The sequence below is a fragment of the Prunus avium genome, chromosome 4 (genome assembly GCF_965620075.1).
Source record: "Prunus avium chromosome 4, drPruAviu1.hap1.1, whole genome shotgun sequence".
Taxonomy (NCBI): Eukaryota; Viridiplantae; Streptophyta; class Magnoliopsida; order Rosales; family Rosaceae; genus Prunus; species Prunus avium.
This window is the reverse complement of record NC_142287.1, coordinates 25,556,410-25,571,152: the sequence shown is the minus strand read 5'-3', so window position 1 is coordinate 25,571,152 and position 14,743 is coordinate 25,556,410. Positions and strand designations below refer to the sequence as shown.

The 14,743-nt window shown below is 39.3% G+C and overlaps 2 pseudogenes; both read left to right on the top strand.

Annotated features, from left to right (window-relative positions):
• The first annotated feature begins 5,079 nt into the window (after positions 1-5,079).
• On the top strand, positions 5,080-7,584 carry LOC110746810 (receptor-like protein 2 pseudogene; annotated as a pseudogene).
• Positions 7,585-7,780: 196 nt separating this feature from the next.
• On the top strand, positions 7,781-9,712 carry LOC148295103 (receptor-like protein 50; annotated as a pseudogene).
• The last annotated feature ends 5,031 nt before the right edge of the window (positions 9,713-14,743 follow it).

Sequence of the window (14,743 nt, the reverse complement as noted above, 5' to 3'; positions counted from 1 at the left end):
ATAGAAATTTAGTGAAATACCCATTCCTAGACATAAAACTATAAATATACCCTATACCATTCAATATATATAAACACACCCAAAAAAAACCCAAAACTGACAGCTGTTACCTTTTTAAATTTAATTAGATAAATGAAATACCTTTATTACCCATTTAGTATTAAATTAGTTTATTTGAAAAATTTTGGGCGCTCTCTCTCTCTCATCTCTCTCTGTTCGCTCTCGTCTCTCTGCGTTCGCTCCCGTCTCTCTCCAGCGATCTTGGTGCTCCGGCCACAGCCAGCCGTGAGATTGGTCAGAAAAGGACCGGCCAGGGCCGACGATCAAGTCTGGGCTAAAGCCCAGCCACATCAGCCACTCACGACGCCGCTGCGAGCTCGAAAAGGTCTGTGGATTTCGAGTTTTTCGACGTCATTTCCGGCGACTTCGGCGGTTGTTTCCGTCAATCGAGGTATGAAACTTCATCTACTTTTCGTGCTCTAGCTGTTTATGTATGTGGTTATGATAGATTTTGGAGTTTTGGAAATTAATCAATACACCCTAGATTGTGGTGTTTATGTATATGCAATTGTAGATCCAATTCTTCTTGATTTTATATGTTTATTTTTGTTATTGCCGATTTGGAGGCAAGCTATTGGATTTTATGATTTCGTTCTAATTTGTATTTAGATATTCGTTTGAGTTTTAAATTGTGATTTTAGTTTCTTTTTGTTTATAATTTGGATTGATTTCATATTCGGTTTGGTTGTGGATTTGTTGTTTGAGCTGTGGTTAGAAATTTGTGATATTCGATTTGGTTTTCATATTAATTGAGGTATGCTTTTTCAGTTGAATCTGAGTATATTCGTGTTTTTTCTGTTTTTCAGTGTAAAGTTCCAGTATAGGGTAGTAACACTGCTTGTTTGCTATGAAATCCTATTTCTAATGCATGTCTACCACTGTAAAGTTCCAGTATAGGGTAATAACACTGCTTGTTTGCTATGAAATCCTATTTCTAATGCATATCTACCACTGTAAAGTTCCAGTATAGGGTAATAACACTGTTTTTTTGCTATGAAATCCTATTTATAATGCATATCTACCACTTTACAATCCTATTTCTAATGCATATCTACCACTGTAAAGTTCCAGTATAGGGTAATAACACTGCTTGTTTGCTATGAAATCCTATTTCTAATGCATATCTACCACTGTAAAGTTCTAGTATAGGGTAATAACACTGCTTGTTTGCTATGAAATCCTATTTCTAATGCATATCTACCACTGTGAAGTTCCAGTATAGGGTAATAACACTGCTTTTTTGCTATAAAATCGTATTTGTAATGCACGTCTACCACTGTTAAGTTCCAGTCTAGGGTAATAACACTGCTTGTTTGCTATGAAATCCTATTTCTAATGCACGTCTACTAGTGTTATTACCACATACTGGAACTCTACAGTGGTAGACATGCATTACAAATAGGATTTCAGAGGAAACAAGCAGTATTAATACCCTATACTGGAACTTTACAGTGCTAGACGTGCATCAGAAATAGGATTTCAGAGGAAACAAGCAGTGTTATTACCCTATACTGGAACTTTACAGCCATTAATCAAAAATTTCAGTAAACTAGCGACTAAAATAATGATAGTAAATGTCTGAAATTTCAGTATAGGTTTGGTTTGTAAATGTCTTACCTTTGAATCGTTTTCTTGTTGAAATTATTCTATGAAATTTTGTCTTGGTTTTGTAGGTGAGGTCAGTGTGTGGTGTTTGTTTTTGAAAGTATATCAAGCTTGGTTGTGGTTATGGAGTTTCGGTTTCGAGAGATGAAGAAGACGCTTTGATGAAGACGATGACTGAAGGGACGTTTGGCAAAGATGGTTAATTGAAGTTGCTGGAAGTTACGGTTTTGTTTTCCATTTTTTTTGGATAAAAGTTACGGTTTTCTAGATGGTTAAAATGTTTGGGCTTGTTTATAAATTTGGGTTGGGTTGATTTTGGGTGTCTTTTGAGTTTTTTTCTGTTGGGCTTATAAGTGGCAGCCTTGTAATATATAGTAACTTCAATACCAATTTGTTATTTAATAAATGGGTTTTGGGTGTGTTTATAAAGTGTTTTCCATATGAGGTTTTTTTATAATTTCAACACCCATTTTGGGTATATTAGTGAAGCTCCCTATAAATTAACTATATAGCGAACTGACAAATACTATGACTTTAGCAAATTTGTAGTAATTAATGAAAGAAGATTAAAAACCCCATAATTTTTTTATTATATATAACTAGCCTCTCCGCATGTGCTTTTGCACCTGCGAGAGGCTTTTTTTTAAAATTTTAAATTTATTTCAAAATTAAAAAATATAATGGGTAGTTGTGTTCCATAAAAATATTATCCATGATCTGATTTTTCTTTTAATTTAATTTAATTTTAAATATGAAAAAAGTGTGAATTTACCATATTATCCTCATTTAAATAATAATTTCAATTCTTAATGTTTGCATTAACCAAGGGCATTTTCTGATATTTTGAATGTTTTACCTTTCTCTGCCTTTTGCTTTATAGGTATAGATAATTTAGTACACCTTCTTTACCTTTTGCATTATATATAGATAGATAATAGATAATAAACCTCCATAATAATATAATAAATAACATTAAACAGATTAAATATATCATAGGAAAGATTAAAATAATAAATAACATTAAAATAAGCTTGTAGAAAGTTTTTTTCCCTTGTTTTTGTCAAAAGCCTGTAGAAAGTTAGAGAGGCAGTATAAATGTTAACGTTGTAGCTTCTTAATCACAATTTCATGAGCAGCGTTTTGGATAAGGTCGGCAAAGAGGATGGGAAAGGAAAGGGGTTCGAATGCCACTGTTCGTTCGCGACAGCGGGTTTTTCGTTTTTCAATATCTTTTTCAGTTCCATATCACGCATTTGAACGGTTTATATCTATTTCTTCTCTTTTCTCTCTCTTCTCTCTCTCTTTCTTTTTTTCTTCTTCTCTCTCCCCCAGTTTTCTTCTTCCTCGTGGGGTGATTTTTTCTTCTCTCTTCTGATTAGTTTCTTCAGTCAGGTCATAGTGATGGGAGGTTGACCTGGGATAGCAGGATTCTTGGATTGAATTTCGCTCTCTTCAGTCAGGTCATAGGGGAGAAAATACTAGACAGGGGAATGATATTTTGTTTGGCTTATTGCTGGGTGCGAACCTGGTTGCCTATTTATTTGAATATGATTACACTTTCAGGGTCGTATCTGATTGGATTAATCGTATCTTTGCTGTACATGAATTCCAAATGTCATGTAGTGCACATATTTGCAGAAAGCAGAGGACTGTTTAATGAAACCACTATGATGGGGCAATGCTCTCTTATTTTTCATCGATTAATCATCCTCCTAATCAATTGAACAATCTAAACAAAACCCAGAAAGCAATTATATGTATAATTTTTTCTCTGAGTGCTTGTGCTTGTGCTTGTGCTTGGCTTAGTAACTTAAATACAGGAACAATGGTGAATACAACCCAATTCACTTCATCATTAGTTCATTCATTCCATTCCAAACAAACCCAAATCAAGAGGGATTATTTAGAAGCAAGATTAGTGGCAGTTATGCCCATATATCTTAGGCCACGTCACTCTCAAGCAAGGTTAGTGAAAAATAACACCATATATCTTCCAAAAATTTCCATGAAAAATTATCACCATATATCACGGCAACAACTTTTAGTGCTTTGTGTGAAGGCCTCAAATTCAGTAGGTCAAGTCCTCTCCTGGTGGCCCCCTCTTAAGTGGTTGTTGTGGAAATATATCTTCGACGTATGGAGGGGTTTCAATATTAATAATTTGCATTGTGTGGTTGTTGTTTGCTGACTTCTCAATTTACAGTGGTTGTTATTTTGACTGGATGATAACACACTCTTCTTATCTCTCAAAATTTACTGGCCAAGGTTCCAAGGAACAGGTTTTTTTTAATGAAACAAGCCTCATAGTTTAGCAAATCGGTACTTAGCTTAAACAAAATTTTGTTACCGTATTAGTCTAAACATTTTCAGATATGAAATCTTTTCTTAATGTACAGTTAGGTCATATTGGGATTCTTACGTGTTCGCCATTTAGAGGGTTGTGGATGCTGGGTAAACAGTATCATATGCACTTCGGATTACTGTATGAGCTAGCAGACACGTTATGCATAGTCCTTAGTTTCGATAACCCAAACCCGCCGTGCAACTTCAATGTCTGACTAGTTGACATTAATGTGGCATTCACTATTAGAAAAGCTTCATATATATAAGCCACAGATACACCCGTGGCCAATCAGGTTAACTTCATATTATCACATCTTGCTCAACAGCTGAAAAGAAATGCACTTCTCTCCCAATGCCTATCTGTCCGTTTTGATGGGATATAGGTTGGAAAATGAAATTGATATATGATATATGAGATAATCAACAATGCAGAATGAACGCTGGAGGCAATGGCAGCTCATAAACCTGTTATTGCGTGCAATAGTGGGGCCCCTGTAGATTAACATGTGTGGCACGGTCACCCTCAGGCCATGTGTGGCATGCATGCCGTCTTTCCAAGAAAAACTATCAATGGGATCGACAACAAATTTGAGTACTTTGAACTCGTTGCGGCCTTTAAATTAGACCCAATGAACTTCTCGTTGACATACGTGTACAGTGATGTTTGCATCGTTTTCAAGCATGGTTTTTTTTTTTTTGGGTCAAAATTTTCAAGCATGGTTGCTCTTACATATATATACCTAATTTGCACTGAGCAACGGCACAACAAGAAAAACAAGAAAAAAAACTTTGAACTTGGACTTTGAGTTATTAAAAAAAGGACTTTGAGTTTGAATTCAACAAGGATTCTGTTTATCTTCTTTCTTTCTTTTTTGTGAAAAAAAAAAGAAAAGAAAACGTTTATCAGGAAAATAACTTTGAGTACTTTGTGAAGGCCAAGTCCTCTCCTGGTGGCCCAAAGGTTTCAATATCAATAATTTGCATTATGTGGTTGTTGTTTGCCGACTTCTCAATTTGCAGAGATGTTTGCATCCTTTTCAAGCATGTTTGCTCTTATATATATAAATATACATGCAAGCAACGGCACATACACAAAGCAACATGCTAGTGCAAGCTTATAACCTAATGGCTCATGCTTTACTTCTCTTCCTCTTATTCCCTTACATTATATCCACAAATATTCATGCCTGTAAACAAACTGAACGCAACTCCCTTCTGTCCTTTGCCTCCACTCTCTCTTCTCCTCCTTTAAATTGGACATCCATTGATTGCTGTCGTTGGAAGGGCATCACTTGTGATCAAGATGGTTGGGTCACCCGTTTGCTCTTGCCTTCCAAAGGGCTTAAAGGAGGTATCTCTCCCTCTTCACTTGCAAATCTCACACATCTCACCCACTTGAACCTTTCCCACAATTCACTTCTTGGTTCACTTGAAACTCAGTTCTTCTTGCATTTGAATCGACTTGAGATCCTCGATTTGAGCTATAACCGTCTTTCTGGAGAGCTACCACTTTCTCTACCATCCAGCAATATCCATATAGTCGATTTGTCTAGCAATCACTTCTTTGGTGCAATTCCATCTTCATTCTTCCAACAAGCTAGCAACTTGACTAGTTTCAATGTCAGCAACAATACCTTCACAGGGTATGTCCCATCCTCTATTTGTCTCCATTCTTCTCCCTCCCTTAGGCTATTGGATTTTTCTTCCAATGCATTCAGTGGCAACCTTGCTCCTGGGCTATGGAAGTGTTCCAAACTGCAAGTTTTTCGTGTCGGTCACAATAACCTCTCAGGATTACTTCCAGAAGATATCTATAATGCTACCAAACTTGAAGAAATTGCATTACCTCTCAATTCACTACATGGAGCCATTAGTGATAAAATTGTCAACCTCACCAACCTTGCCATCCTTGACCTCTCCTTTAATCATTTTGGTGGCAAGCTTCCTCTCAATTTGGGGAAGCTCTCCAAGTTGTAGTTTGTGACCTTTGATTTCAACAATTTAGAAGGTGCTTTGCCCCCATCTTTGATGAATTGCACAAACCTTGTAGAACTACGTTTGGAATCCAACCACTTGGAAGGAGATATCTCCATGCTTGATTTCTTAAGACTGAGTCAACTTACTAAACTTGACCTAAGGTCCAATAACTTCACTGGTACAGTTCCAGTAAGCCTTTACTCATGTAGGTCCCTTAAAGCCATTGGGCTGTCTAAAAATCATCTAGAGGGACAAATACAAGCTGAGATTCTTTCATTGAAATCCTTGTCCTTCCTCGTACTTGGTGGCAGCCGATTCACCAACCTCACATGGGCAATGAAGATATTGATGAGTTTCAAAAGTCTTCACACACTCTCGCTTGCTGGTTCCTATGAAGGTGAGGGAATGCCATATGATGATGACATGGTTGATTTTGACGGATTCCAAAATCTTCGGCTTTTTAGTTTGGCTGGTTCTGACCTCACTGGTCAAATACCTGCATGGTTTTCAAAGCTCAAGAATCTAGAGTTTTTGGAACTGAGTTTCAATCAAATCACAGGGCCAATTCCAAGTTGGTTGGGGACTCTTCCTAGGCTGTTTTATATAAACTTGTGAAACAACCGAATTTCAGGTGAATTTCCAAAGAAACTTTGTAGACTACCAATGTTGCTTTATGGACCTAATATTGCATCTCAAGCATACCAATATGAATTTGAATTGCCTGTCTACGGCAGCCGCAGGGTAAAAGCAATTCAAACTTTTCCAACACAAAAATTGTATTTTTTTTCCAACAGTGATAGTCTTATCTAACAATAACATTAGTGGTGATATACCTACTGAGATCGGCCAGTTACAGTTTCTCCAGGAGTTGTATCTTGACTCCAACAACTTCTCCGACGTCATTCCAGACCAAATATCTAACCTAAAAAATTTGGAGGTTTTGAACCTCTCCATGAATCTCTTGTCTGGAATAATCCCATCATCATTGGTGAGCCTTAATTTTTTAAGAGAATTTAATGCCTCGTACAATAATCTTGAAGGACCAATACCAACAGGCACCCAGCTCCAAAGCTTCAACGCTTCTGCCTTTGAGGGGAATCCAAAACTTTGTGGTGTCCCACATCCAAATAAGTGCGAACCAAATAAGGGCATTGATGCAGATAAGAAGAACAACAAAGACGAGGGCAATGGGCATCATCAACTTCCATGGTTTTATATTTTCGCTGTGTTGGGGTTCATAGTAGGATTTTGGGGAGTCTGTGGTTCTTTAGTTATTAACAACACATGGAGATATGCGTATTTTCGATTCATAGACAATGTACAAGATAGGCTTTATGTGATGGTAACAGTGCGCATCAACACGATGAAAAGAAGGCTTAGAGGCTAGATATATATTATTAATATTGTACTTTTTATTTTGCATACTCCGTCCAAAGATATGAAAACTTATGCATATTCATGTAATACGGTTGTCAATTGTGAAGGATTGATGTCTATGTCTATGTTTTGGATTGGAATTCCCTTGCTGCTGTGCTTTGGCATGTGGGGCTCAAAGGTTATGTTTGAATATTGAAGTCGCCATTTGTTTTCATGTCTTTTTAACTTGGTTCATTGCTTGTTGATATTAAGGAGCGTATGGTGAGCGCCCTCATGCCTTGAATCATTTATCATCAAAATATTTGATATCCCAACTGATCATGCATTTCATACGCTGACAAAAATTTGTGGACTTTGTCTATACACATGAGGAAGAAACACATACATATGTAGGTGTGCGTTCAGGGCTTCTAAGCCAATGAAGACATTCAGAATTTCATTTTGGAGTGGAGGAGCTTGTGCTTGGGACATATTTGTGTATGGGAGCATGAGTTATATCCCGGTCAAAAATGATAAGAACTACTCTCTCACTTGTCTGTTAATATATTAGTATCTCTATGGTAACATATGTTACCAATATGAAGTATCTGCAAAACTAATCGCTTAGCTCAAAGGGAAGGGAAATTGCTCCAGTTGTGAATGATCGGATGAAGCAACCATTGCACCACTCAAGATAAGAAAGAAAATTCAAGAGTTATTAATAGCCTTTCTATCTTTGGCAATTTATGAAGAGGTTGTGCTTGAGCCACATGTTAGATTTCTTTAGTTATATAATCTAGATCTTTCACACAAACATGTAATACGTATAAGGACATGAAAAATGTCCCTGGAGCCATCTTCCTTGAATACACAGCTTCTGAATTCATCTTATCCGTTGCGCAGCAATCCTAGCGATTTAACAGTGACGGCTCAAGAACTTCTGCTCTCTCTCAGAATATGTTTCAGCTCTGTCTTTATGATGAGAATAGGTTTAGAGAACGTGTCTGATGAGAGCAGGGCCTTAAGCTTATATAGGGCTAGGTCAAGTCGTCTCTACTCATCACCGAGGGCCGACTTGACTAATCTTCCAAGCCCACTTAATCGGTTCACACAAAAAGGGAAACAAAAATAGGACTCCTTAATAGGCCTTAAAACCTTTCCTTATCTCACAAGGTTTTGGGCCTCAAGGTACGACTTAATTTAAACCCTTATCAAACCTGATGTGACTTAGCATCTAGTGCACCGATCTAAATAGGAAAACATAACATTCTCCCACTAGATCAAGCACTAGAATACTAAGCTTCTGTATTCCGAAAAGTTTGATAATCTTTATTGGCCATGAGTTTAAAACAGTTAAGTCCTTCCCCTCAAGCTACCGTGAAGAGCGATTAGACAAAACGAACTATAGACAAACACTGCTCTATTTATTAAAAACAGGCCATCTATAATCACATAATGCAATCTCAAAACACATGAAGCACCTACAACGTGAACCTTAATATGTATTGATCTTTAATGTGAATCTTTATTCAATTTCAGTACAAGTACCCCTTTACGACTTAGCAAGAGTCAATCCGCAATGTTATTTAAAACAACAGTATCTCAAAAGAGACCATAAACTCACATGCATAAACAAGTTTGCATAATAAGTTTAAACAGCTAAATAGTCAAAATGGTCTCTTTTAGATAAGTTTAAACCCTAAACCCTAATAAATAAAAAACTGTCTACCAAATCAAAGTTATCTACAACTAAAATTGTCTTCTTGTCCAGCAACGATAGACTTATCTAACAATAACATTAGTGGTTATATACCTACTGAGATCGGCCAATTGCAGCTTCTCTAGCTGTTGGGTCTTGATTCCAACAACTTCTCCGGCGTCATTCCAGACCAAATATCTAACTTAAAATTTTTAGAGGTTTTGAAACTCTCCATGAATCACTTGTCTGGAATAATCCCATCATCATTGGCGCACCTTAATTTCTTAAGAGAATTTAATGTCTCATACAATAACCTCGAAGGACCAATACCAACAAGCACCCAGCTCCAAAGCTTTAACACTTCTGCCTTTGAGGGGAATCCAAAACTTTGTGGTGCCCCACTTCCAAATAAGTGCGAACCAAATAAGGACATGGATGCAGATAAGAAGAACAACAAAGACAAGGGCAATGGGCATCATCAACTTCCGTGGTTTTATATTTTCACTATGTTGGGGTTCATAGTAGGATTTTGGGGAGTGTGTGGTTCTTTAGTAATTAACAAGACATGGAGATATATATGCGTATTTTCACTTCATAGATAATCTACAAGATAGGCTCTATATGATGATAACTGTCTGCATCAACACATTGAAAAAAAGGCTTAGAGGCTAGATATATATTATTAATTTGTACTTTTTATTTTGCATTTTCAGTTTGCTTTTCCCTTTTTTTTTCTTCATCATTTCAAAGTAACTGGACTCAAATTTAAAGGATATATGTTGTTCGGTTCATAAAGTTATGGGGGAAAAGAAACCCTAAACGCATGCAGACAAGTGAAAATACAATAAAATTGTTTACAAACTAAAAGAGAAGAACCAAATCAGAAAACGCATTGACTAGTGTTAAAAAAAAAATCATGACACATCCTATGTAGCTTATAACAACTCTGCAATAAACAAGTTGTAATACATTTGCAATTTAACTCGACTGTCTAAAGTCGATAATGCAACCAACATAAAGCAGAAGGAGGAGCTTTGGGGCTGGGGGGCCCGCTAATTCTTCTCCACTCATTTCTCCTCTTCTCTTCTCTTCGTCAAATTCTTTTGTGCAAGAAGTTGAGAACTGAGAAAGATCACGACCTGTATTTCTCCTGTTTTTGGTCTGAAACTTAAATGGGTCGGATCATATCAAACTCAGCCAAAACCCAATACTTTATATTAAAGTTGAACGTTGCTATTATTTTTTGGACATAGGTAATTTCTACTTCTTCTTCTTTCTATTGTTGTTGAAGGTTGTAAAGAAGTTGTTTTGTGTTTAAGCTGTATGTATGAATTTGATGTGTACGCCTAGAGGCTCCTATAAATAGATGGCTATGCACAAGGGTTGAGGTACGTCTAAATTTCTATCTGAAACTCTGCAGAAATTCCCTCTCACAAACCCTAGCCGCCATACTCTTTCTCTCTCTCACACATGGCTCCGGCCACCCGGTTCACACCACACATACAACTCCATACCCTTTTCTTTAGCTATTATTTTCCTACAAACACTTGAACTAACTTAGGCATCGGAGGGCCTTTGGCCAACACCCCCCGGGTGTGGTCCTTTTATTCCAATTTATTTTGCAGGGAGAAAGAGACAACGAAGAAGAAAGGGGAATCTATCGACGAATATTCTCGTGGGACGAGAAGCGCTCCCACAAATTGGTGCTTTCATTGAGAGCACGAGATATACTCAAAGAGTGCTCCAAACCTATTTTCCAATCCACTGAAGCCTTCCAAACAACCATGGTTGGAAGCAAACGCCCTAGGAGCAAAACCACGGTGACGGCGCACTCCAGAACGGCTGAAACCTCTCTGCCACCGCGAGGTACAGCTGCTGCCAGCGTTTTGCAGCAGCCTTCCACGGCTGCCAACGCTTCCCAACAGACCCTTAGCGAGTTCCAGCAGCCCCCGGTGGCTGCCCATGTCATCCAACCACCTCCTGAGGCCTCACAACCTCTCCAAACAGCTGTTGTAGCAATCAAACAGCCACCAAACCGTGGGGACAGCTCCTTGCAGCCGCAAATCACCCCCGTGAACCACCAAATAGAGGCTGGAATTGCCGCACCACTCGTGGCCGCACCAAACCATGGCCCCGTGGCCTCCTCCACCTTGCCATCGCAAGGACCAAGCGACGACACCATCTTGGAGCAAATCCATTCGCTCCCTCCTTTGCAACCACACTTGACGTATGCACCCGTGTACGCATCTAATGGAGGCCTAGCCCATATGTCATTGGGCCCAATCCATACCTTTCTTCCCAACCTACGCAGTCAAGTGGGCCTTAATTCACGGGTTGATCAACTCATGCAGAGGGTCGATGACCAAAACAATCTAATTGGCCAACTACTCAAGCAGATCAACTTGAATCAAGACCCTGACCTTGGAGCCCGTGGCGAGGAGAGAAGGATCCGCGAGTATACCGGCGAGCATCTTGAGAGATTCCAGACTAGTCGAACAGGGACAAACGAGCAGGGGAGAGAACGAGGTCTTGCTGAAGAGACGCAGACATCTACAAGTCGTACTCTGAGCCGGTCAACAATCTGTTCAAGGTTAGGTCCAAGGACCAATGTGCACAAGAGGTTGGGCCCACAGTCCAATATCCACGCTCACTTGGGCCCTCAAAGAAGTGTTCATTCAAGGCTGGGCTCACAGGGGGCACGAGTCCGTGAACAAGTCATTATGTCAAATGCCCTATTAGATGATGATGTGGCAAATGATGTGGGATTTAAGAAACCCACAAATTATTTAAAAATAATAAATATTTTATAAAAAAAATTGAAAAAAAACTCTCTCCACCTCTTTTCTCTTCTTCTATCTCTATACATGACCACCCATTCCATCCTTCCCCTCTCTCCGATAGCCACTAACCCAACCACATCAATTGAATCAATCCTTAACCAGCATTTTTCCTTCTCCTTCAATTAATCAAACCTGTTGATTCTAAAAAATGGTCGGATACTTTTGGGCCCAACTTAGTGATGATGTCACCTTCGGCCGCATATGAGCTTCGGTAGAGCGATCGATCTGCAAGAGAATGGACGCTCGATAAGCCTTTTGGCATCGGTGTGGTATAGGCCGAAGCCGAAGGCTCTCCAATGCTTAAATTAGAATAAGTACGGAGGGAATAGTGATCTGAACAAAGTAATGGCAGGATTACCAAATGTCGTAGTTACCTCCTTTTTAGGACTTAAGCCTCATCTTATAGACTTTGGGAGGTGTGCATCTTGAGTGGAGTTTCAATGTGGGACTCTGGACATTGTCTAAGGAAGCGCCACGTATACTTGTGAGAATTTCGGGATGAAATGAGTCTTTTGCCACAATCGACAATCCTGGGTGCTAAGGGCTACCCCTGCCAATGGTTCTTCGTGGGATGTAATCGACTATTGGCTTTTTAGCCAGTCATCCTTATGGGTCCCTTTTTCCACATGTAGTCTTCTGATTGGTTGGTCAGATATGGTGTAAACAAAACCCAAAAAAAAAAATCTTGTGTTTCTTTTACTCATCAAACTTACTTTCTCCTATTCAATTAATGAAACCCAGTCAAACAAAAAATGATTACAAAACAAACCCAGCAGACGACCTCCACACCATTCTCTCCACCGCGCAACGCATAGAGCTAACAGCGGTAAAAAAAAACCCTAGACTCTGAACTCGATATGGCCTTCAAGCTCCAAATGCAAGAAGCCATAACCGCCTCTCTTGCTCTTAGAACCCTAGTCATCGGCCTCCGTTTCGAGTTCTCATGACTTGAACGAACGACTCCGTTTTGTTCCTCTCCACCACCACACTCAGTCACATCACGGATTGGCTCTGCCATAGCACGATATTGTCTGCTCTGGGCCCCCCTCTCTGCCCTTACGGTTTTGTTTCTGGGAACTCACGAGCAACTTCCCAATGGGTCACCCATCCTGGAATTGCTCTAGCCCCAACTCACTTAACTTCGGAGTTCCCATGAATCCGAAGCCAGTGATCTCCCAAAAGGCCTCGTGCTAGATAGAGATGAGCATGTACATATAAGGCACATCACCCTCTCTCTGTTGGTCGATGTGGGATGTTACAATCCACCCCCCTCAGGGGTCAAGGTTTTGTTTTTGGGAACTCACAAGCAACTTCCTAGTGGGTCACTCATCCTGTGATTGCTCTAGCCCCGACTAGCTTAACTTCGGAGTTCCCATGAATCTGAAGCCAGTGAGCTCCCAAAATGCCTCGTGCTAGATGGAGATGAGCATGTACATATAAGGCACATCATCTCCTCTCCGTTGGTCGATGTGGGATGTTACACACTCATGCTCCTCCTCGAGGACGTCTAGCGATTAGCTCAGCAGAGTGAGATGAAGACCCAAGAAGATCTCAAACGTTGGATTCACTATTAGAAGTTCACCGCCCAACCCACTGTATGGATGGATCGTCTTCGTCCTCGCCGACTCGCATTGAGATCTGGTGCAGAGGGTGGGGTGGGGTTGTTGGAGGTCCAAGAAGGGGAAGGGGCTAATGAGATCTCGACATGGAGCTGGTAGATTGTGGATTGGGAGCGGGAGATGGGTGCTAGTGCTAGAGTAAAGTCTGAATTTCAGGAAACCTTCAGGTAATAAAGTGAAATTTATCCAATAAAAAAGAAAAAGAAATAAAACGTAGTCAATCTCTAATTTGATAATTAATTTATGAAGGTTTAAGCAATTAAATCTTTCATTAATTATTTTTTAAATGGTATTTTAGGAATGATGGTGGGTGGAAAGATATTATTGTATTTTTTCAAATTTACATGGTGGGTGGAAAGATAAGGTCGGTGACCATCTTATGGATATGAGCTTCTTTTTACTCCCATTGACCATTCACAGAGAGAGAGAGAGAGAGAGAGAGAGAGAGAGAGAGAGAGAGAGAGAGAGAGAGAGAGAGAGAGAGAGAGAGAGAGAGAGAGAGAGAGAGAGAGTTTTGGAGTGGCTGAGCTGGGTGGGGATGGGGAGGTGGGTATGAGTGGGAGAGGAAAGGGTTGCATCCTTTGGAGGAGGAGGATTTATTTTCTCTGTTTTTTAATTATGTCTTATGATGTAATAAGGCACTGCTTGTTCTTATAATTATGTCTTCTTTTTCGGATGTGATTTCTTCACGCTAAAAAAAAAGAAAAAAAAGAGGTAGTGGTCACCTTTTCAAAGTAACCAATTTGGTTTTGGTTACTCACCATTATTTGTGTGTACTCTTCTCACATATTAATATATTTGTAACATTTGATTTTAATAAAGTTTGCCATAATTATCATGCTGATAATAAAGTTGATTTTGGTAGATTCTTGCACAAATACCAGAATTGAAGACTGTACGGCCCCAACCCTATTATTGGTGGTATATAATCTCCATATAATCTCGTTGTCAATCTATTTTTCTTTTCACATACCTATTTTTGTACTGCTATTCTTATGTTATGCTTGACAGGAAGCGTGTGTAAAACATGGGAAGATTTGTATGTATGTGAACTCGTTCACTTGCCTTTGCGGCTGCGTTTTGTCTCATTGATGCAGTCACCAGGCAAAACTGTAGAACATTCTGATGCCCTGGTCAATTGTTTTCTCACCCGCTGTTGTGTTCATATATATCGTTGGAGGTTTTACAGGGAAATTGTTTAGGGTTGACCCCAATCTCTGGTTTGAAGAGATGTTCCCTGTGCC